Here is a 24,180-nt window from a genome sequence, read left to right as displayed (position 1 = left end):
TTACTAAAAAGTCTAAATCAACTCCAAAGTCTAACTGTGTCATTTCAGTACACAAAAGTGAATTTCACCCACAGCAACCCCGCTAGCCAATTTACCAACAGATGTTGTTTTACAGGGAGATCTATTAAATTAATTTGTCCTTCATTAAGAGACACTATGTTATAAAGTTTTCCCCAATAGCTTTCCAAAGCTCACTTGCTCCCAATTTGGTTGAAGTCCAGTGTTTGCTATAAAGTGCAAAATACTTGGCTGCTAACTAAAAATATATAGCAAGCAAGAAACACTTTTTAATTAATATAAAAGAAGTAGTTGTATTATTAACAGTGGTACTGGGAAAAAGTCAGTTTTATTTTTCCTCCTAAATTATTATTATATGTCTCCCACTGCTGGCTTTTTCTTTGAAATAATCGTCCTTTTTCCAAAAGGTAATGGATACATTTACCTTCCATACTTTCCCTTTATGAGCATTTATAAGCCTCACTGCACATACTTTATCCAACAGGTAAGGTTCTACCTTATAAAAAAGCAATTTAGCTTTATAGATTTGGCAATACTGAACACTTGGTTAAATGAAGGGTGCCTCATTTAAGAAATGGCATATCTGAAAGGGCCTGTTATCACAGGTTTAAGTCAGTGTAAAAACACCATCCAGTACACTACTTCGATACGGATGGAAACTATTGCTTCTGGCATATTCTCACATCGGTGGGTGCCTGGAAATCATGAGTATATGGTACAGTTTAGCTGGAGAAAAGTTGGTGTATATCTTCAGGATGAATTTTTTATTTAAAACTGTATTCTTTCCTGTAGGAAAACATTTGTGCAGAAATTTGATATATTATTTGCTCAAGTTTTTAAGATATACTGCTTTCCAAAATAAGGGACATCAAAGGAAGCATTTCTAGAACAAGATTGAACCATAATGAAATTTTACCATATTAAATGTTATGCTTTCTGTATTCCAGTTTTAATCCATTTAAAATTCAGATATCCCAAAATTGTTTTCATTTGAAACAAAAACAAGTCACAAATGGCAGAAAGTGGTAATTAAATATAAGGTTTTATAATGTTAATGAGATTAACATTTTATAATAACCCCAGGTTATTTTATATTATTTTTAACTTGGCAGAAAATAAAATATGCAAATACTAGGGCATTTGAGGGTCACTTTGTCAGCTATGCTTATGGTCATTTTTTATTAGAGCATTAACTGATTGACTTTAAAAGATAATCTATTAAACAGAATAAGAGTACTTTTGCACAATTTTAACCTTAAAGATTCCTTTATTTTCATTCAGCACACAGTAGTTTGAGGTATCTTGTAAAACTGCAATTTTAATTTTTTTTTTTTGCCAGAGGTAACTTAAAATTAATGTAACTTTATTTTACTTTGGGGGTAAGTTATTTTTTCAGAATAAGAGGGTGGTTTTCTGGTGCGTTTGTTGCTTTCGGCTGGAATTCCTTTGTCTCTTAGTGATAGTTTCATTCGAAAAGGAACAGACGATCTTAGATCTTAGTCTTCAGGGTAAGTCACTCCCTACTTTCAAAATCTTCCCCAAGATATCCAAATACCTTTCAGCTTATTTGTCCTGGTGATCCTTTAGCAATAACAAAGTTGGGGAAGTTTCTTACAACTCTCTATTATTGTATTTTGTAAACAATTTATCCACCACTTCTTTAGAGCTGTTGTCACCCATAATCCTCTCCTGTGTACCATTGACAGAGTGACCTTCATACTCACTGGCTCATCCATCATACAATGAACTTTTCACTCTACACCATGATCATCCTTTCCTAGTAAGGAAAACCTTTGTCCACATCCCACTTTTCTATTCACTAGAGATTCTGTACTTGTGCAAATGTGTATCAGAAATGAAAAAGGAGGAAATGGAAAAAGATCACTAGTTCAGCACCTTTGAAAGTTAGTACAGATGGTTACCTTTAAAGCACATCTATCATTCTCATTTGTAGTGCTTTAGCCGATAAGCCGCCCCCATTTGTGCTCCCCCATTTGACAGAAGCTACCTAGTGAATCAGTAACAGTGAAAAACTAATTGCCATTTGAGAAATGCACTGCCCCGGTATTGCAGGGTGCTCTGTGTGTTTGCCTCACACGCCTGAATTTGAGTATCCCAATGAAAGGATTCTGCCTTTAAAATCATAAACAAGGTCTTTAAAGAAGGCAGATAAAATGATAGCTCTTATCTTTTGTAATTGGCAAAGTTTGTTTTCAAAGTTGCTACACAAAACATTATCAAGGACAGGGGATTAACCCTGTTCACATATTTATGTGCGAGATCTTGTGTACTCTGGCACTAAAATGTTTCTGGCTCCTCCAGACAACAGGTTAAAACGTTCTATTTCAGTGCAGTTCTATTTGTATTTAATTCTTACATTTCTCTGCTTTTATTGATATGACACTTGACTAAAACCTAATCTCAGGTTCACCTCACGAACTGCCTATTCTACATGGATATAGAACCAGCACCATTTTGAGAATATCAATCACTGTGAGGTGTCCCTGGAAAAAAAAAAAAACAAAAAAAAACAAAGAAATGTTTACTTTTAAGCTGGCACAATGACATAGAAAAGGAAGTGGGTTATTGGATTCCTATGACTTGTTATTGTTTTACCATTAGGTTTTTTATTTTATTTTTCGAGAGATTTTCAGAGAAGATTTAAAATAATATACACTTACTCACTCTTTTAAATTATATATGAGAGAATAAATCATGGAAAGACCTGAAGCTTAGAAAAGGTGAAAAGAATTACTGAGCTATATTTAACTACAGCAAGATATACAGCAAGCTGTACAGCTGATGTGGAAAACTAAGGACAGGCAGTGGCATGTCAGTCACACTGACAGATTATGAATGAAAGTAGAATTTGTTATGTTAAAAGTTTTGTTTCATTTGCTTTATGAAAATCGAGTTGGACTCCAAACATTTTCTATTTGCTATTTTTTATCACAATGCAAGTTTGCACTAAAAGTACTATTTACAAAATACTACAAATTAGCTACTTACCAAGAATTTATCTGCTTTTATGAAAAAATCAAAAAGAACCAAACAAAACCAACAAACTTTTTAAATGAAAATCCATGACTGGATATACTATAAATGCCCTGTGAACATTTTTTTTTTTTTTCCCCACTGCAATTGAAAGAGTCTTTCTACTTTGTATTCTAGAATTTTCTTGTTTTGATAATCCCGGAATCATGAACTTGAGCTCTTTCTCAGAGATGTTGACATAACTCAAAAATATAGACTGGTCTAAGTTGAGTCATTTGCACCAGAGAAGGTACAGGAGAAAGAAGTATCTAGCTAAAAATTCATTCATTTGCCAAGGTTTGGTCAGATCTTACTTACACTAATACCTTACACCGGTATTTTTTCCAGCTTTGCCTTATAGGTGCTAATCTGTGAAACTTCCAAACCTTTATTTCTCAGTAGCATAAATTTCATTGCCAGAAAGCTTTTTAGTTTAAAATTTATGCCTTTCAGTTGTGTCTAAATAGAGGAAAAATACAGGGAAGTAAAATATTTTTAATGTAAACCCTAAGCAGCAAGAATCATAATAAAAATAAGTTGAACGTGCATGTTTCTCAGAAGCTGGGTTTTTTTAAAAAATTTATTTAAATTACACCCCTTCCTCTTTGGTTTGCTGCATATGGAATTCTTTATATGATTTTGTGATACATGCTTGGGGAGAGCTCATCTTCCCTCCTTTTATAGGTAAATTATGTAACTAGTTTTGCTGCAAGTTCATCATAAACAATGGTGGAGATTTGCAGAGCAAGCTCCACTAGGTTAAGAAAAATTACTTACCTAAAAAGGACAAATGCCTTTGAAACATCTTTTTAGATTGTAGTTTTTTAGGGCTAACTTCCACTTCAGTTACAGTGGACCCCAATGCCGGAGATACTCCCCACTTCTACTGATTAGCAAACCAAGGTGCTGGCAAAGCCAGCAACGGGGCAACTGGGAGGAGGTACATGATACCTGTAAGACTTGTTGCTTCTCTTCAAGGTGACAACCACTTGTGCTCAACTAAATGTTCGCTTGCCAAACTTTTGGGAGCCTCGTGCTCAGCTCAGACTCAATACACACAAGAAATCAATTTGCATCTCATCAGTGTAGCTGTGAGGTTAAAGGTCAGGATTTCCTTCCCAATATGTTAATGCTACAATCAGAAATTGCACAAGTATTGTACGTCACCTGAAGACAGAATCTCCTTTACAATGTCATCAAAACCATCAGCTGCTAAGAACCTTATCTTAACTGTTGAAATCAATCTCTTTATAACTAATAGAAGTCAGAGAGGACTTTATCATTGGATTTCCATTCACTTACACCACGCACACATAGGGTGAAAACCAGACAAAAATAAAATACTGTAGGCATTTCTAAAGGGAATGACTGCAACAGGAGACCAGCTTCAAGCATGAAGGAAAACCTTTTGCAAGTGGAAAGCACGGTATCAAACAGGTTGAGTTAATACTGGTTTTGCTGTTTTTCTACCTTGTCTCTCAATCTTAAGTCAGCTGAGCAGCAGCTTGCTTAGTGGGAAAAAACAGGAGGAGGTCAGGCGGAATGACCTCCCTATTTTGTCTCCCAGTGGCCTGCCTCCCATTTACTACACCTTTTGACATCCTTAAGTAGATATCTCTTTAAGTGTTCAGTCAGTAAAACAAACTGAAATGCAGGCAAAAGAAAGGGGGATGGGGAAAGAAGTAGACACTGTAGGGCTCAGATTGAACGTAAGGCACACACAACCCATAAATGCTGTGTCTTACTTCTCCAGTCACAGATCAAAAATAGCCTATTATTCCATGTATTCAAAAACCACTAATTTACAGGTTACTACTAAACTGCTACTGTTTTCAAACACTGTCACTGAGTGTCACTCGGGAGAAACAAGCCATATTCTAAAATAAGCTCTGGAGTTACATTTCACTGACTCTATTCAGATTTGCTAATTCAGCAGCAGTATTTTGGAAGTCATTAAAATTAACTTGACTAATGAACAGAGAGTGAGGAATGTTGGTGTGTACTGTACTTAATGAATCCATGCAATGCATAGATGAGAAATCAATTCATCGAGTAGTTGTGGTGGAACATATGTGAAATATGTGATAATGGGATCTATGGCTTGGAGAATATTATTTCAAGACTGTTGTGGAAAAGTTCCAGATGTTCTGCAAAACTTTTAAGAGCTTTTTTCAATTTGTAAATTACACATTTCCCATCTCTTGTCATTATCCATTAATTAACCAGTTTAAATATTATGCTATGGAAAGAAATTCTTAAATAAATAACAGATGCAACTCATGCACTTTAAATAATCAGGACCATAAATTTCAACATCCTTTACTAGCTGGATGTACCTGTTTTCATCTGTAATCCCTAAAAGAGAAAGCTGAAAGATGTGGTAGGGATTTAAGACTGCAATCATTGGTAAAGCATTTTACAAGAAAATATATTTAAAAGATTCACATAGGACAACGAGCCATGTTCAACGTACCAAAAAGCTGGTGAGTTTTTAGTTTTTCAGAATTCTTATTCATTTCTTCTCTGATTGTCACAGCGTTAAATCTGACCCAAAGGTCTTTTGTTAATCAGTTCGTTTCAACATCCATAAAAACTGTAAGTTACAGGTACACAAATTTTTTCATGAAAAAGTAAGGATTCTAGGAAGAGCAGACTCATATAGCTGTAATTGGGTGCATAGCTTTCAAGCTTAATTCATTTGAATGACATTTCTTTTTTAAAATTTGAAAAAATAAATTGTCTTTCATTACCTTTTTCCGAATCTCACTGTACCGCTCCCCACCTTGCATATTTTATAGCAACTTCCCAAGTAGAAAAGCTACTTTTTTTTCCCATTAATTTGTTATTCATTTTAATTCAAATCCATCCCTACTCAGAAAAATTCTCTTGGTAAACAAATTATTAAGCTATTGTTTATATCCGTGAAATGCCTTATTTTCTATTGCTGTGCTGTCCTGGTTTTGTCTGGTTTGTGAAAGTCAAACTAGGTATTAGTACTGGGTCAGATGAAGGAAAAAAGAAAGAATTAAGAAATCAATTTTTGTTAGCAAGGTGAGCGAATATGAACGAAATACAGAGATATCTGACTTCAGATGTGCTAATAGCAAAAGTATTCAGAAAAAGTCAACATCAATAATATATTTAAAGAAGTAACTAATTTGCCTCCCAGAATCTGCTAAAGCATGTGTTAGCACACAACACTGGCATGTACTGGGAGAAGGCAAGGCATATTGTTGACCTGAAGACCCTGTTTTCTTTGAAATTAAATCTCTGGATAACAATAAATGTCACAAAAGACCCTACCTGGATCTGGTCAAAACATTTTAACAACAAACATTTTTTTTTCAGAAATAGGCTCCTTTGACAAAGCCATGGCACATGTATTTATAAAGCTTTTGATGGGAGGATTCCCGAGTTTCAAGGCTATGTGGTTAATTTGGATGTTTTAAAACAATCTTGTTTAGGGAAAACACAGGAATTTGTTTCCTCCATGAAACCAAGCAGCTTCATCAGCATAATGTTGCTCACCTACTAAGCTCTTCCAAAAGGAAAGGTATTTTAGCTCAGAATCGACTCTGTGATGATACAGCTTCCAAAGTGGGGGCTATTCAGGATCCCACGTACAAGCAGAAGTAGTCCAGGGCAGCCCCTCAGTATGCAAACATTCCTCTAGAAGCAAAGGCATTGCTCTCTCATGGTTAGGCAGCCTGACAGCAGTCTCTGTCTATGATTATGCGCCAAAAGATTCTTTCTCTAAGATATATCCTTTCTGGAGAAAGGTGGAACAATGGAGGAATCAGCCTCTGCATCCCTAAAAACTGAGTATGAAATTCTGAAATTCTAGACCACGCTATTGAAAATATGATGATAGGATACATAGTCTCAACATTGCAGATAAAACTGTCCCCAAAGTATTTTAAATCCATTGTGTTAGGAACTGTCTTCCACTTTAGTTGTATTAAAAGAGTGGTTTTATGTTATGCTCACTTTTTAAACTTTCAATGATGATCTGATCATAAAGAAAAATTAATTTTTTTTGGTCCACATTTGACAAATTGAATTTCTTTGCTTGTTTAGATAATTCTTTCGCACATTTAAAAAAAATGCTCTATTTTCTTTTATAAGTAATTACTTTAAGATCAGTTTACACAAAGGAGACGTTAGTAACATTTTTCTCTTCAGTGGTTAACACATTTCTTGAACTGGCCTTCTGAACTTGGCATTCTCTCTTCAAAATGTCCCATTAATTCCTATTAGGGAGCTACTAGTAAAGAAAATGGCATGTTAACTTTTATCAATCTGTATGAACAAATGTTAACCATTCTCAGTTAAAAGCTCTCCTTTTAGCTCCACTCAAGTGAAAACACCTAAAGCAGTGCACACGTTGGCAAATCATTCAGAAGATTAATGCACTTAGGCCTGTACAAAGAGTCAGAGATGTGTATTAGCATTATAGATTTTAATTTGAAATGATGTCAGTCTTTTCTCAGCTTCATTGTAGTGCAAGGACTGCCATCTGCTTATAATAATGAATCTGACAATCCACGTAAATGTGATTTGCTGCTCCTTTTGCCAGCATAATGGCCTGGATATTGATCCTAATGGTGGAGCAGTTGCTGCCGTTTCATTCAATAGAAGTGGGAGGACAGGGTGCAAGAGTGAAATTTCCAGGACTTCTGCTGGAATGACAGCTAAGAACAGAGCTGTGGGATTTTCACTATGAGAGGGGACGCAGACAATCCTCATTCTCAGTTTTCTCCTCAAATGAACCACAGAAGTCACGACTCCAAAAACGAAACCAATAAAAGTAAAAGTGAATATCTGTAAGGAAAAGGAGCTCACAACAAGGAGATAAAATAAACACACACATGCCCCCCAGGCAGCTGTTCATTTTTGCTCCTGTTGTTGATGACTATCGAGATGGTAATAGGGGGGTGAAAAAGTCTTGTAACAGTCTTCATATTCTAAGGCAAGTTCAGAGCCTGGCAGCAACTTTTCTCCACGCTGTGAGAAATGAGATGTCTGGGGGTTTGTATCTCTACTTTCTTCATGAGCGCTTAAACCCATGAGGAAAGGCAGTCGATGGCAAAAGCTTAGTGCCATTCGGAAGTCACAGATCTCAGACGGACACTCCTCTCCAGGTAACAGTAAATGCAGGGAGTCCACCACGTCTGCTGCTTTCATCCCCACTGTGCAGAATGGCGGGTGTCCCTCGGGATGGCCTTCCTCCAGGGAGTGGAACCCGCTTTCGCAGGAAGCGCTCAGACTCGGAGCTGACTAGAAGAGAGGCGAGGGGCTATTTCCCTAAGCTACAACAATTATTACGTCTAAGTTGATTCTAACTCCACTGTTAATGTGATTTGTGCAGGGCCCGACAGCATTACAGTACCTTTATAAGAGAGTGCATGGCTGTTTCCATGACAGCCAGAAGAGGCAGGGATGGAAAATGCCATTTGAGATCGCTCTGAAGGGTTTCATTGGTACAAGACATAAGGTCAGCAGCTTTAAGGAGTAAACTCCTGTAACACTCAGGCTGATTTTCTTTAAGAAGTGGAGTTCACAAGTCTTGACATGTTAATTATTAATAGATTTTAACGAAAGCAGTTCAAAGATAAAGATGCTGTTAATTTTACCTCAACCAGTTCCCGGACCAGGCTGTGTGACCTCAGTGACTGAAATACTAACCTCCATGGCTATTTGAAGTGGTTGCTCACACCTACACTCAAATTTTACAGCATACCAAAGAGTCACATATGACGCAGCTTATATATAAATCCATTCCATAACTGTTCCTTTACTTCAAACAGCTTTATCTACTGATTTTTCAGCTTTCATTTCTAACCTTGTAGATTGTTACATTTATAAATGGAACAGACATAGCTCATTTCAAGATATCCCTGACAATCCATCATCTTCATGTCATTTGATCTCCTAGGACTAGAATTTTGAAAAAGTGTCCTCAAAGTGTAGAACTACCTACAAGCAAGAGCTGCAGCATGCATGTAAAATATCTGTATTGTTCTATCAACACTAACCACACAGACTCTTGATTTAATATAGTACATCCTAGAATACCTTGCATCCTCTGCCTTACTCAAAGGAATAGGCGTTTATTTTTTTATTTCCCACAGAGCAGTGCAGCAGTGAGCAAAAGCCTGGTAAGAGGCAGAGAACCTGCACAAAAAGGGAGGGTATGAAAGAAATAAAATTAAAAAAAATAAATTAAAAATCCCAAACACATATCCAACAGGCTTACATAAACAGCATAAAAATTTACCAAATTAGCACAAAACTTATTCTCCTGTCTTTTATATGATGATTGTTGACAATGAAAAACACCAGTGATACTCAGTTGACAGTCAGAAAAACCGACCTGCCCCGAGGCAAATAGGCAAACAGAATTTGGCATAACCATAGAAAGGCATCATTCTCAGATACGTATATAATACTGAAGTGACTTAGTACTAATGACAGGCTCTTGTGTGACTGACACAGCATATCTCAAACTGAAACACATCTCAGAATAGGGGAGAAAATTGTTCCCTTGTCTTCTCTTTATTATTCCCCTTTTGTGTTTCTGCTCAGGTAGCAGCAGACAAGCACCTTAGGTCTGACGCCCAGTCCCCTCACACAGTGAACCTTCATTTTTTCTGTGCTGAAGACCTGCTTTTCCCACAGGTGTTCCCCAAAGAAATGCATTTCCACTAGTTTTCTGAGAAGAAAGGTCAGGTAAAAAAAAAAACAAACCAAAAAAACCCTTAAAATTAATATCACTCCAGAATTTCCCTGAGTGGAAATCATTGGGTAAAAGCTGTTCGCAATCAGAGTGGATGTCTTTAGAGGATGTGGATTGGATCTGGATGCCTTCTACCCTCTTTGGTTAGTACCTGTCAGCCATATTTCATTACTGTTTAAGTTTCTATCAGCTACCCAGTACAACTATCCAGAAGCATATCTTTTATTTTGATTCAACCCTCTAAACCCCCTTGTTATAGGAAAATCAATCATTTTTGTTAGGCACAAACAAGTAGGAAATAAACTTGCGTTCCAGTGCCAGTTTATGAGGCTGTGTGAGTGTAAGTTGCAGAATCTCACGACTTGTTTGTATCCCAATAAAACTGCTTTAGTAGGCGCACTTTTCTAGGAAAGAGGAAGAACACTGAAACCAAAATAAATATGTTTAAATCTGATTAAATACATTTATTACTTTGGACATCTATATAATTTCTTTCAGATTACAGCAATAATGTTTGTATATGCATATGCATGTATATTAATACATAAATAGTAAATATATGTAGCCTACCCATATAGCAGATGTTCGTTTATAGCTTGGGTGAATACCTCAAACCAGATAATCCAATTCAGGAAAGAGCAGTGTGAAAACTGTTAGCATGGTGACAAACACACAATACTTCTTCACATATTGCCAAATCTCTATTTCAGTTCAAAAGGAAATATTATTAGAGAAAGAATAAATATTCAGCTGGTATTGGAAAAAGTACATCTGTGCAAACACAAGTGATGTGCAACTCTTTATGTGAAGATACCCTACCAAATCTCTCCCAGATGATGAGTGAACGTAGATCCACAGCACCACATTGTCCACACTGAGGCAAAACCCATAAGCATCCACATTTCTCAAATTTACTGGTTTAGGCAACATCAGCATCATCTCCTTTTGATTTTTTTTTCTGAGAAGTGGAAGAACACCAAGAGATCTAGAATACTATCCTGAAACTTAAACCAGAAACACAGATTTTCTACCTTACGTGGAGCAGAAGGAGATCTGGACCTGTGTCAGCTCTGAACTCTGCCAGCAGTCCCCTAAGGGGCCACAAGTGAATAGACTTCATTTGTCTGACAAGAAAGGACTTAGTTTTACAGAGAGCTTTCAAGGCTTCTGTCCAGAAGTTATAGAAAGAAATTAGTACATTATTCAATTGTAATTGGCATTTTTAGTGATGCATCAGTAAATAGGTGGTATATGATTATACCTCCCAGAGCACCTCATCCAAACCTTGCCTCTCTTCTTCAATTTAACAATACCTCCTTTTTAGGAATCACAGTTAAAAACACTGAGTGGGAAGAGCACATATTTGAGTTTACAAGTGTAAGCAGCCAAGAATGTCTTTCCGCAGGAAAAAGAAGAAACAAAAAAATGTTTGTCAGTGTTTCTTAATCAGCAGAAAGGGAGCAGCTGTCAGCCTGCCGAAATTCAGAATTTAGATGAGCTGTGAGGCCACACTTCTGCTACCCCGCATCTGGTTTGGAAACAAAGAACAACCTGTCTTTGGTTGCTCTCATCTTGTAAGTACAACTACCGCATAGGTAATTAACACTCCGTGATAAGGGCTTAGGTTTGCATATCTTCATCTCTACTGACTCTTCCACAGCGTAAGTCTTCTTCCCACTTGCAATTAAAACAAAGGCCATGCAGAGGAGAGGAAACCTGAACTTTTTCTGATATTGAGGTGAAGTGAGGTAATTTTATTTTTTCAGTTCGTTTCCATGGTATATAATACTTTAAACGTATTTTTTAATTTTCTCCTTAGAAGAGGATGAGTTTTCTTTCCCTTCTCCTCTAAAATGTTTAGAGATTAACTTTCTTTGCGAAGTACATGGTAACTAATATCAGTATTTTTAAGACATCCTTCAAAAACAAGAGGTCTTGGAATGCATTGGTGCTATATAGTGAGAGCAGTATTATTCATTTGATGTTGTATATAATACGAGTTCTGTTGTGCTGTCTATAAACTGATGAATAGAGATTTACCGGGGAATGAGACTTCTCTTGCTTTCTGCTCCCCATTCCATCCACAACAAAGTCCAGGCACAGAAGCCATTCAGCATCGCAGTCTACAGGCCCTGCACTGAATACTGGTCCTTATGGGCAGCAAACAGATGGAGGGGACAGTCTCTTGTCCTCTTTGCTAGTTTGACCATCACATCGAGTCAAAACAACTGGACTATCTATGATTTCAGCCCAGGAACTTGTTTTGAAATCCAAAGGTACAGCAGGAAGGTTGTATTAGGGTAACACTGTCCATAAGGTAAAGAAAAAAATATAATTATAAAACTGGTATTGTTCTTTATCACTCCTGATTGATTGTTCTTTTTTTCCTCTGTGATTTTGGGAAGTGAACCCAAGTCCATAGACATCTTACAATCTTGCAAAGTGCTTCTTAGCATAGTAAGAGTACTCCTTAAAGTAAGGAGACTTTGTTTATACATTTTCACATAAAAATGTTTAGAAAAAATTAAAAAAAAAAATCCTAGTGAGTCAGCTAACCAAAGTTTCCCAGTTGTGTCTTTTTTCATTTCGGTTTTAGTTTTTCACAGTCCTTTTCTGCTTAACTGTCAAGTGAAAGATAAGGCTGTCATACCGTCTGAATAACAAAAGAAATACAATTTTCCTACACTAAAGTGTACTGGCCTTGTGCCACTGTTAAAATTACATTTGTCCAATACTAGATAGCTGCAGCAAACATTTTTATGGCAATAGTTGGCAAAGAGAAGAGAGCTTTCTGGATTTTTTTGTTGCTCCATTTCTCTGAAACAATGGCAAGAATTGACATTGTCTATTCAATGTAGAAGATAGGCTGTCAAGTAAAGCAAGACAAATGTGATGTCCTGACTGATTATTTCCTTAGATACTAAATCAATGAGCTTATTATCACAGCAATTACATTACTAATGTAAACAGATGCTATGTGTAGACAACTGGTTAACAATAAGGTAGGCAGAGTGTACTATTTTTTTTCTCTTACATGAAAAATTATTTGGAACATGTTATATTACAAATAACATTTGATCTTCGGTTCATATGTATCAGTTAACTGAATATATGATGTAACACGTGGTTTTACATGTAGGAGAGATGTACTATAAAGGAGTAGTAATTTTTCACATAATTAAAGTTGAACTTGTGTAATCTTTATTATTACCTACATTAATGTTCTTATCTATATCAAACTGTAATAAAATCCAGGGATTCTGAAATAAAAAAGCAACACTAGAGTTCTGCCCACAAATTAACTCTGCCAATTTAGTCTCAATGCAACTTGTTATCTAGTTTATAATGAAATCAAGCAAAAAAAAGCAATATCCTGTACAATGGCTAAATTTTTTTCACAAAGCTCAACTTGAACTTCCAGTCTATTCTTCTATTTCATAGATAGTTATCTCCAAATTTCTAAACCCTTCTCAGTTCTGCTCATTGTATATGCGCTTTAGAGAAATCTGGTATGCATAAACCAAATCATTATAAATATAGCAGCATTTATAATGCTCTGTCTTTATAGTAGAAAGTAGTTCCTTCCTATAAAACAGTTCAATCAGCTCTGAAGCTTTCTGAATACAACTCTGTACTCAGCACATGTATACTCTTCAGCCAAAAAAGTAATGGGGAATCAAAGTAAATTGGTATGTGAGTTCTGCAAGAAAGGACCATTGACCTGATGGCAGGATACTTCTACACCACACTGTGGTCTTTTAAGTTGAAGGAGTACAGCAAGTACTAATAATGAAATATGGAGCTAGTCTAGATATAAGAGACATCATGTCAGAAAACAAATTGTCAACAAAGGTGTTTCATCAGGTGCAAAACTTTTCATGGGAACACGGATCACTTCACAGAGCCCTCACCACAGAGAGTTTTGACTCCACGGAATGCAGTCAGTGAGAAACTTCAGAAATATTTTGTTTCCCCAAATTGGATTAGAAACAAACGGCAGATAAAAAAATCCTGCAATTTCTCTTTTCATCACTGTTATTGACTATGTGACAGTGAAAGAAGCAGTCATATTTCTCCCTACTCTCCTATAGAAAGAATTTACACGGAAAGGCTCCTGCCCATCATCATGTTAAATTAAAAAAACCCAGTTATTTTCTAAGGCGTTTTCAAAGCAGCAAGATTGTTTCTGAGCCGTTTAGGAAGGCTCTTTAGGAAAACTGCACTGGCTTTATGCTCTCTCTCTCTTTTATAAAAATCTGATTACTAATTGAAAATAACCAAAAAAAAAAAAACATTTCCCCAAAGGTCTAGGTTAAGTAAACTATGAGTTTGAACAGCAAAGAATAAGCCAAAAGTTCCTACTCCCAGTTTTAGCCACAGGACATTTTTCTCTGTGAGCATTGCAAGAGTTTATTTTCATGAAATCTTATAATGTTCTAACATGTTTGGAAGCAGATCACTTACATCTTAAAAATCCATTCTATAGATGTACATGTGTACCAACAACCTCAAAGTGCATTTTGCTGGTCTGGCGCCTAATCTGGTAGCACTGCAGAGAGAAGTACTGTCACTGCTGCCTCACTGAAAAGAGTGGGTGCAGGATTAACCTCTCAGCAACAACACACTCGAAAACCTGTTCACTGGCAGCACATGATCTTTAGTCTTGTCACCAAACTGCCAAAATTCATTTTCCTTGGCAAACACTCAAAACCATTTTTCCTTTGTGGAGCCAAATTTCCATAACAGATATCAGTCCTAGCTGCTTACAGTCATACGTCTATTTTATGCTAAGTGTATCATCTGGCATTTTTCATTCAGAAATAAAGTATTTTTGTTAAAGTTTGAAAATTTCTCTGTAAAAAAACCACAGAGATCGAGTGAAAGATGTAGATGTGTGAAAGAAAGCAAGGGTAAATTACAGTCTTATTATGGAATATCTAACAGGAAAAAAAAAAACAACCAAGCTTTAAACTGTCAAATAAGGAAAATGACAAACATACTTACTTTTAGTAAAACAGTAGTAGTAAAAAAACCTAGTACTTTAGTATAGCTCCAAAAACATCAGGGAAGTTTCAGGTAAAAGACTGTATCAAAGATTACTCAGAGACCACTCACAATTAAAAAAAAAAATAAATTGCAGAAGTTCAAAATTCATGAAGACTTCTCTATGCAATAAATAAATCTTCTACAATATAATTTGCATTTATTACGTGTGACAGATACGTTGCAGTTATATCTAGTTTAATATCTGTTAGCTTTGGTACACAGTATTCGTCTCTGTCTTCAGAGAATTTCTCTCCCTCCCTCCTGCAAAATTTAATTTTGTCGCTTTTGAAATACTAGAATAAAACAGTTCCTTTTTAAAGATAATTTTTGATGAAAAATAATATGTCTTTGTTTAAAACCACAAACTAGGCATATCATTAGTTATGGTTTCTGTTCTTTCTGACTGAATATCTCATTGACTTTTCATATACTGGTTTCTACTGCTGCGCTGCTGATCCAAAACACACATGAGGAAGATGAGAGAGCCTTCAGTTCCTCAGTTTACTCAGAAAATAATGATAAGTTTGGCTTAGATTACTAGGGAAATATTGTTGCAATATTTATCTGTCACCTTGTTCTAAAATTAAGTGTAATTTGATGAGAAAATCGGGGCGGGGGGGGGCAGGTGTCAAACTCATGCTCTCTCTTTTCTGACACTTTTTAAGTCTTGGGAAAAATGTTCTGGATATGAGTTACCAGTTAAGGTAAAGAACCATTGCTTTCAAGAAGAAATGTTTATAATCGCTGGTAGTCATTATTCCAGTTTTCCTCATGCATATTTCAGGGTCTATTAATTTCTGATATTATGATATAGGACACTATACGCTGTAGCTTCATAACTTCAGTGTTATTACAAGAGGGATAAACTATTCCATAAGAACAAACAGAGATCAAAGAGTTTTGCCATATTCTAGCACATGTGGAATCCCTGTTGCTGTGTTTTCTTAATATATATTCATTTCACTAATTGTATACAATAGCATCTTTATGGTAAAAATATTAAAAGAAACCAAATCATTTCAAAAATCCATCATTTTTACACCTCTCAAGAAAAGAGATCACATTTTACAGACAAAGCTGACTGAGATTTTTAAAGAAATGTCAGTATTTATTTATTACTTCTATCAGTGGTTAATAAACAAGATAAAGGTTTTTAGTTTTGTGGTTTTAATTTCTTTTAAAATCATGTATTATTACACTGGACGTAATAAATCAAATGGTTTGCTATCTCATCCACTATCCAAGCAGTTCTATTGATCGGTGATGAATGAGCCCCCAAATTGCCTACTGTGTGCTCTATTCATGCACACTGGAATGCTTGTTTTAGCTACGCTTATTGTGAGACTGGAAAAAAAAAAAAAAAAAAAAAAAAAGACAGCAAAGCTGCAGGTGTGGGAAAATGAAGAAGCTTTGCCAAGGAAGGTCAGAACCTCAGATGGGCTGAACAGCTCTAAAATACTCTTAGAGATTGACTTAAGGTGCGAGACATCTGCCTTTCATTTTGTTACTGTATCTTAACTCAGACAATTGGGAATCAAAAACTAGAGCTCTTTTTAAAGTTGGATCACATTAAAAATGAGAAAAATGTTCTGGATATGAGTATTCCAGTCAAGGTAAAGAACCATTGTTTTCAAGAAGAAATGTCTATAATCGCTGGTAGTCATTACTTTTGAAGAACAAAAGGAAATCTTAAAGTTGGCTCAGGCAACGATGGTAAGCATATAGAAAGGGGATATTCTTTTCTTTCTCTCCTTTCATTGTATGTATGTTACCCAACAATGTGTTTATAAAAATAAGTAGAACTCCATTTCCTCACGGCTGGTTTTATACTTAGTTCTTTCACACTTCCAAAGGCTTTTAGCTCGTCACTGCTCATGGCGTTGTAACCTCAGCGCAGCACTGAACCTCTGTGCTCAGAGACGACACACCAGATCCTACAAATGACGCGGAGCTGAGCAGTGTTTAAATCACATTTGCCTAAGTGTGCGCAATAGCAGACAAATGGCAAAGAAGCTGATTTTGCAGCATGGCTTCAAGAGAGCTAACATATGTCCCACTCTACCCTTCCATTTCAACTTTTTTAAAGGGCAGCATTTAGAAAATGAAAACTACTAAATAATATTCTACCTTTCTTTTTCTGTGGTCTGCAAAAAACAAGCTTCTCCTTTATGCTCACAGTCAGGAAAAACAATAGTTGTTTCCATCAATACATATACAGGCAGCAAAAAAAAAAAAAAAAAAAGTAGCGTGCGCCGTCTTTTTTCTACGATGCATTTCTTACAGTCGTTGGAAAAGGTACTCAAAGCCAAATGCTCTAACATGGATTTTAGAATCTGGCTGTAGGAATCCTTCTTTAAAAATGCTGAATCTAAAATGAAAATTCAAAATAAAAATATAGTTTAGCCGTCATTTTTTTCCGAAAGGGCTGATTTTAACAAAAAGCAGTGATGGCTCATCACTTCTAGAAACACGGCTACTAATAGATTCTTACTATGGATTTTAGGAGCTAGATCCTACCTCTCATCAGTCTTTTGCTTTCCACTATTATTTATCCCTTTAGAATGTCAAACAACTAGATTTAAATTTGCATTAGATTTAAGGTAGAAATTCTGCACATTATTCCTCTTACTCCAGAGTATTTTGGATATCGAAATGATCCACGTATTTTTGCCTAGAGCATGGCTGTAGAGAGAAGGAGAAAATGGTAGGGAGAGTCTGAAGTACTTGACTGAAAAAACATAAAAATATAACTATGGAAAAATTATTTTAAAGAAAACTCATTAAAATCACTTAGAAGTTTAGAATAACAATGGCAATAATGAAGCATGAAGGAACTAAAATCAGGTCATAGTGGTCAAAGTTTCGGCTTAATTACAGTTTATCGCTGTCAAGATTTTTCAGAGTCCTCTATTTGTTTAAATATTTTCTCAGGGAGCTAATCATCCCAGTCTCTCATCCAGTATAATAAACACATACATTTGTTATAAAACAAGCTTAATTAACACTAAATTCCCTTGCAGCATTCAGTAGTACAACATTTTCTAGCAAAAACAAGAGGGAAAAAATTAAAAAATCTAGGAAAAGAGATTCTGGTTTTCATTTAGGTGGCATTTGTATTTCTGTAAATTTCGAAATGCTATAGCGTTTAAAAACTACATTTGGGGATCCACGTGCAACACAAATCAGTTTTCTCATCACATAACAAAACCTAATTCTAATATCACACACCACGTTTAGCAAAACACAGAATGGAAATCAGAAACGCCTGCATCTGCCACTGCAGTTCTAGGTCTTACATTTGAACATGTCACCCACTCTCCTTGACAGCTTCGGGTGAGACTTGACGCCTGTGCCTGCCTTCCACCCTTGCTGGCAGACAAATGAGAAATGCAGACAAAAATCAGTAGGTGCTCATGGAGCTACAATCACAAACGATGAAAGCCACCCAAAAAGAGAGTCATGATACAGTATTGCCTACTGTATTTCAGAATCCAGGTAACACATGTAAATCCTAGCTCAAGGAACAGTGTTGCCTGATTTCAAAGTCCAAATTTTGATTTGTCCAGGCCCAGATTACCAGCAAAGCCTCCACACACTTCCAACGGCAACTAAAAGATGTTCACAGTCAATCTACTGACCCTCTGATGATTATTAGTCCTAAAGGCAGGACTGATGACATGTTTTTTTACCAGGTTGGCCAGTATTATGATCCTTGCTTTACACAACTTGCTTTGAGTCACTGGTTTGTCAAGGTGAAATAGTTCTTGTAAACAGGTAAGATTCTTAAAAACATAGGTCTGACTTTCTACAGATCAGGTATTTTGGATGACTGCTTTCCGAAGAAGACATTGAATCAGAAGCAGCTAAAATTCTTATATTTTTATGTTATCGAAAGTGTAATTCCACTATGTAACCTTTAACAGTTAAGTTTAACCATCCACAGATGCAGCTGCTACTAAAACAAGGAGCAGAATTCATTCCAGATAGTCATTATGCTAGATCTTTGAAGGCTACAGAGGAAATGAGCGTAGAGCTTCTAATAAAGCATTTACAAGCCAATTATGAATTTTGTGCATTTCTAGGCTGGAAAGACTGGCTACTATACCAAGACATTCAAAACAGCTAAACAGTATTATGTGTACATAAAAATAAGATGAAATTGCGGCTTTCACCACAGTATTGTACATATTTATTCAAATTTAACATAGTAAAGCCGTACATGAAAAAGCATATACTGCTGCGTTTACCAGGAAGGAATGGTTTTGCCACTCAGGGATGCATTATTTATTTATTGATCAGGAGAAGAGATACTTGAAACTGTGACTTTCTCAAATTATCCGTCTTTGCTACCACTGAGTGAGCACCAGACAAATGATACTGCCCGCTCTGAAACCAACGCATAGGATAATCTACTGATAATTCTAAGAGATCTGTGGAAATGATCTTAAATTAATATCTTTGTTCAATGCCCAGAGCATTCTGCAGAGGATTAACTGAAACCTAACGCAGTGAGTGCCAGTCGCAACGTCATGTGCGTTCTGCGTACTCATTTCCGTCCCCGACTGCTGAAACACAGAACACTAAGGGCAACACAAATGTCATTACCAAAATTATTTTAGACTTCCATAGCCTTTGTCTCCAGTGAGAGCCAGTGAACTTCTGAGCGAGCAACAGCAACACCAGTAAGCAGCCTTGCCTACAACACCAATGAATTTGCTTTACAGTTTGATATATCCACATTTTGATTCATATTCACGCCGTTTCACACTTTTTATGAAGGTGATGGAACAAAAGAACCTAACCGGAGACACAATTTTTGCCACTTTGTCAGCCTGGCAAAGAAACTTCTGTGTTAATAGATCTTATATCTAGAGTCAGAAGGAACAAATGGACATAAGGAGTTCTTTTTTCCATATCATGTTCTTCAAGTATGCTTAAACAAGACACAATAGATCGCACATTTCAATTACTAAAAAATGCACAAGGATGGAGTCATACACTTTATAAGCCTCAAAACCCCATAAACAACACATAAGTATTAAACAATTTCCTTGGTCTTAATACCGTTTATTGCTTTGATTCTTTCACCTCTATTTTTTAAAGCCAAAATCAAAATGTTTTGTTGTGTTGATCTTATTTTCATTGCAATTTACTTTCAAGCTGATTTTGAAAGCTGTTTTAAAGTTCTAACTTTAGTGAAAAAGTAGCTACCACACAATAAAATGCTTGGGAAGAAATGTGATTTATGCAGATGAGTTTGTTAACAAAATTTACACATAAATGAGAACATTTTTTTCCATTCCAGTTGCTATTACAAAGAAACACTGGGAAGTAAATTATCTGTAGAAGAGTACAAGATAAAAAATGTATTAAAAGCTGTAAGAACGAAATTGAAATGTCAAACATAGTTACTTATAAAAAACAGGTGATAGGCTCCTCGTAAGCTACCTATTAAAAAGAGTAATCAAAGTGAACTAAAATTACTTTAGTTCTCCCACCAAACTTGTGGCTCAAATTCTCCGCAGGTTTATTGCCTGCTTGCAGAGTTTCACGCACTTCTAGGCACTGCAGGCTTTCTGAAAGTTAAGGCTCTATTACCCACATACATAATATTCGGATTCTGCTACAGGTTTTCATAAAACCCAGACAAACACTTCCCGGCACTACAGATTTTATGCATGCCATAACCGTGATGTCCCGTAGCCTGCAGAAGAGGGAGATGTGGTGCAAATACGGGTTTTAAAGCCGCAAAAGGCTGGGAAGCCCAAACTGGGAGACGAGGTCATTGTAACTAAGGCTGCTCCTGGCTGTGGGACACTTTTTCCCCCTCCCACACCCCCGGCCCATTTCCAACCCCCAGTCTCACCACCCCTGGTCGCCTTCTGGTGGGCTGGTGACGCCTCCTGCCCGGGACCTGCAGCCCCGGGACAATGGGGCCGGGAGCGTAAAGCATAGCGCTGTGACCGAAGCCTCCTCACTGGCAGGCCTTTTCAAGCCGATGGGAAGTAGGGCCACTTGAGCTGGACATGGCTGGCTTGTCAGTTCCTGACAACAAACTGTGTTTGGTACGCGGTGCATTCATGGGCAGTGTCATGCTTTTGTCCAGAGCCGTGCCGTCTTTCCCTGGGTCGGCTTCTGGCTTTTGCGGCTGGGCAACTGTGTTGGGAAATCCACCCAAGCAGAAAGGGCCCCCCTGGATGGTGATTTCTCACATTTAATTACTTGATTTTCCTTTCCTGCAGTCAGGAAGAAAATGGAATTACATCACGCGCCATGTAGCCTTGGAAAAGGACCGATTGTTTCTAATAGAGCCGCTGGCGACAGGCACAATACATGCGTTCCTTGTTTCACATCGGATATTAGATCCTCCAAACAAGTCTGAGTGCTCCTGCTCGGAGGATCCTCAATAGGGAACAAAGGGGACCAGGCTTCTCCTATGTCACTGCCAGCACCCCACGAAAAGGAAATCTTCATTTAGGCACACTTCACCCATTTCACTTCACAAGCATCCTCTGAGACTCAGCAAATGGTTCTGAGAGTACCGGTTTGCTGCATGGAATTTTATGAGCAGTTATTTTAATCTGCCCATCAATAATCAGTTAAATGTGTACCTCTACCACTTCACTCAACTGCAGACATGCCTGGTTGTAAATTTACAGTCACTGGGGAATATGCGATGGGCCTGTGATACTCGGCTTGGGACTGTACAGTTTATTAAATTAGGTACATTTCCCACAGACAGATTGTTATGGATCTTCTGCAGATGCTTCAGTGGTGTTAATATTTAAAAAAACCCAACGAATCAAACAAACAGAAACCCCACAAGAATCATCATATTTGATCAGACCAGTGATGCACCTCACTCAGTACTAAGTCTATAATGGCAGTGTATGGAGGATGGCTAGGGAGAAGTATGGTGGGTACATATAGTAATACCTCTCCAGAATACAGCAAACACTTCAAAAATGCATAGAAGTACTTTCCCAGCATACCCTCCCCACTTGCAGTGATTTGTGGCTTAATGATTTCACGAACCTGAGCATTTGATAGCCTCAGATGGACTTATCTCCTATCCATCTTGGCATTACTCAGGTCTCCTTGCACAAAAAAATCTAAAAATGCTTTCCCCACACACCTCCCAGTCTCAGGGAAGATGCACACCTGAGGATCACCTGGGTACAACTTTCTTCCCAGCAATGTTCACTTGCATCACTGTCAAAACTGAAGTTCAGTGCCTGTGTTTGTAAACAGGTTTTCAAGGTCCGAGAAGAGGCTATTTCTTCCAAATGCTAAAAAATGAATACATGGTACTAAAACAAGGCTTTCCCCAGCAATCTGTTTTAAACTAATCCATTTATGGGAAAAATGTAGGCAAAACCTATTTCTTTTAACTGTTGGAGAAGCAGTTCACTATTTTGAGTACCCATGTTAAAATATGTTTCCTCTTCTCCCACCTATATCAATCTCTGTGTGCGAATTGCATGAGATGAGAGCTGCTCTTTCATGCCATATGTGGAACACAGAGTCACCCTACATCAAAAAGCAGGACCAGAATGCAACCACAAGCAACAGCAGGGTATGTGGGAACACTTGTGGCAAGCAGACTTCAGACAGGGAGCACCATCAGGATAGGATATAAAGAAGAGCAGATGGTATCAGCTGATGATACACCTGAAATAAAAATTAGTGGACCATCATCGCTTCCCAGATGATCCTGTAGGTGAATTTATCAGAAAACTACTTATTACTGCTAATGACATCAACACATAAATGTTGTATTACCCCAGTTATTTATTCCAAACAACAACAGGCCTCTAAGACTGACAATGTCTAGAGTAGATACACTGTGTTCCTGTACCAAGAGAGGCAGAAGCCTCTTAAGTTTTCACTGAGAACTTTTGGATTCAATATTAATGAACAACGCAGTATGAGTCCATATGGCTGGTGAGGCCTGAGCTGGAATTCATAGGACACCAGTCAGTGTACTACAGGAGTCGGGTCTTATATATATTTTAAAATAGAGTTTGTTTTAATGGTATATTAAGCCACTGATGTCAATAATGAAAGAGAAGAGACAGATGTGCCTGAGCAGTTCGACTAAGCTTTTTCAATGTTTTTAAATTATTTGTTCTGTTGTAGACCTACATTACTTAACAAAAGAAAAATAGATTTGACTGGTATACATTCTAATTACTTCTCTTATCTCTTTCTTACCACCTAAAAAGTACTAAAGTCAGTCAAAAGTAGGAGTTTCTCTTTCATACATGACTTTTGATATGTTTTTTAATGTTTGCATTCTGAATTGGAATGAGACAAGTTATTTTGACATTTCCAAACCAGTGGCTGGTTTCATCACAACAATAAAATATCCGATTTTATCCAATATTCCAAACAGAAAGCAGTAGAAAAAGCACATTAAAGGAGGTTTTACAGGAATTTATGATAAAGTAAGCTTAATACAAAAAGTACATTTGCCAAAACCAGCTGTTTTGCCAAGGGTAAAAAAAAAAAAAAAAAAAAAAAAAAGAAAAGAAAACAAGAAATTTATTTTCTGGTCAGCTTGTCAGGAAAAGAAATCCCAACATGTAAAACATACAGGGTTGAACACAGAAGACAGAAATCTATGCACTTCAAATCAGACCTCCACTCTGAGCTATGCACAAAGCAGTCTTTTTTAGATCCATTTGCCAAAAATATACTAAAACCTGATCAGAGTGATTGATTAATGGAGCTGGATGACTGCATTGTTAATACACAGTCACTCTTGGCAGCTTGGACTGTAGGTATCTGTGTTACAAAACTGCACCACAGCCGTGCTCTGTCTAAAAATATGAGACAGATAAGGAACCTGGATGAATATAATGTACAAGTTGTAAGCCTAAACCCCAAATTTGACAGTATTAGTGGGCCACTGCCTCTCTTGGTGCAGGTGAATGTTCAGTGAAGTGTGTAGTGGCTGGATAACCCACAGTTTTTAAACGGTTTAGGAGACGGCACTTCACCGTATCTTAAAGATAGGGAAGTCTGTTGAGTACAGCGGGCAAATCCTGTAAAAAGGAATAATGACTGCCCAGTAAAAGTGCTGAAACCACATTAACTGCCTAGGGGAAAGGCTGAGGGTGGATAACTCCTGCACAATGTGGCTGAGCAAAGACTGAAGATCATGTTCTCCCAGAAGGGAGATGATGGGTGCTGGATGAGCTGGAGAGTTCCCTGATGTGAGAACTCATTAAATCTTGCCATAGCTGCTCTCTCTAGAAGCATATGCAACTCTAAGATGCAACTAAGATACAATTCTATTCACCCTGTGGCTGGGCTGTCTGTATCAACAGATATCAGTTACTCGG

This window comes from Leptosomus discolor, chromosome 8, assembly GCF_034619465.1.
Source record: "Leptosomus discolor isolate bLepDis1 chromosome 8, bLepDis1.hap2, whole genome shotgun sequence".
Taxonomy (NCBI): Eukaryota; Metazoa; Chordata; class Aves; order Leptosomiformes; family Leptosomidae; genus Leptosomus; species Leptosomus discolor.
Note: the sequence above shows the minus strand (reverse complement) of the source record.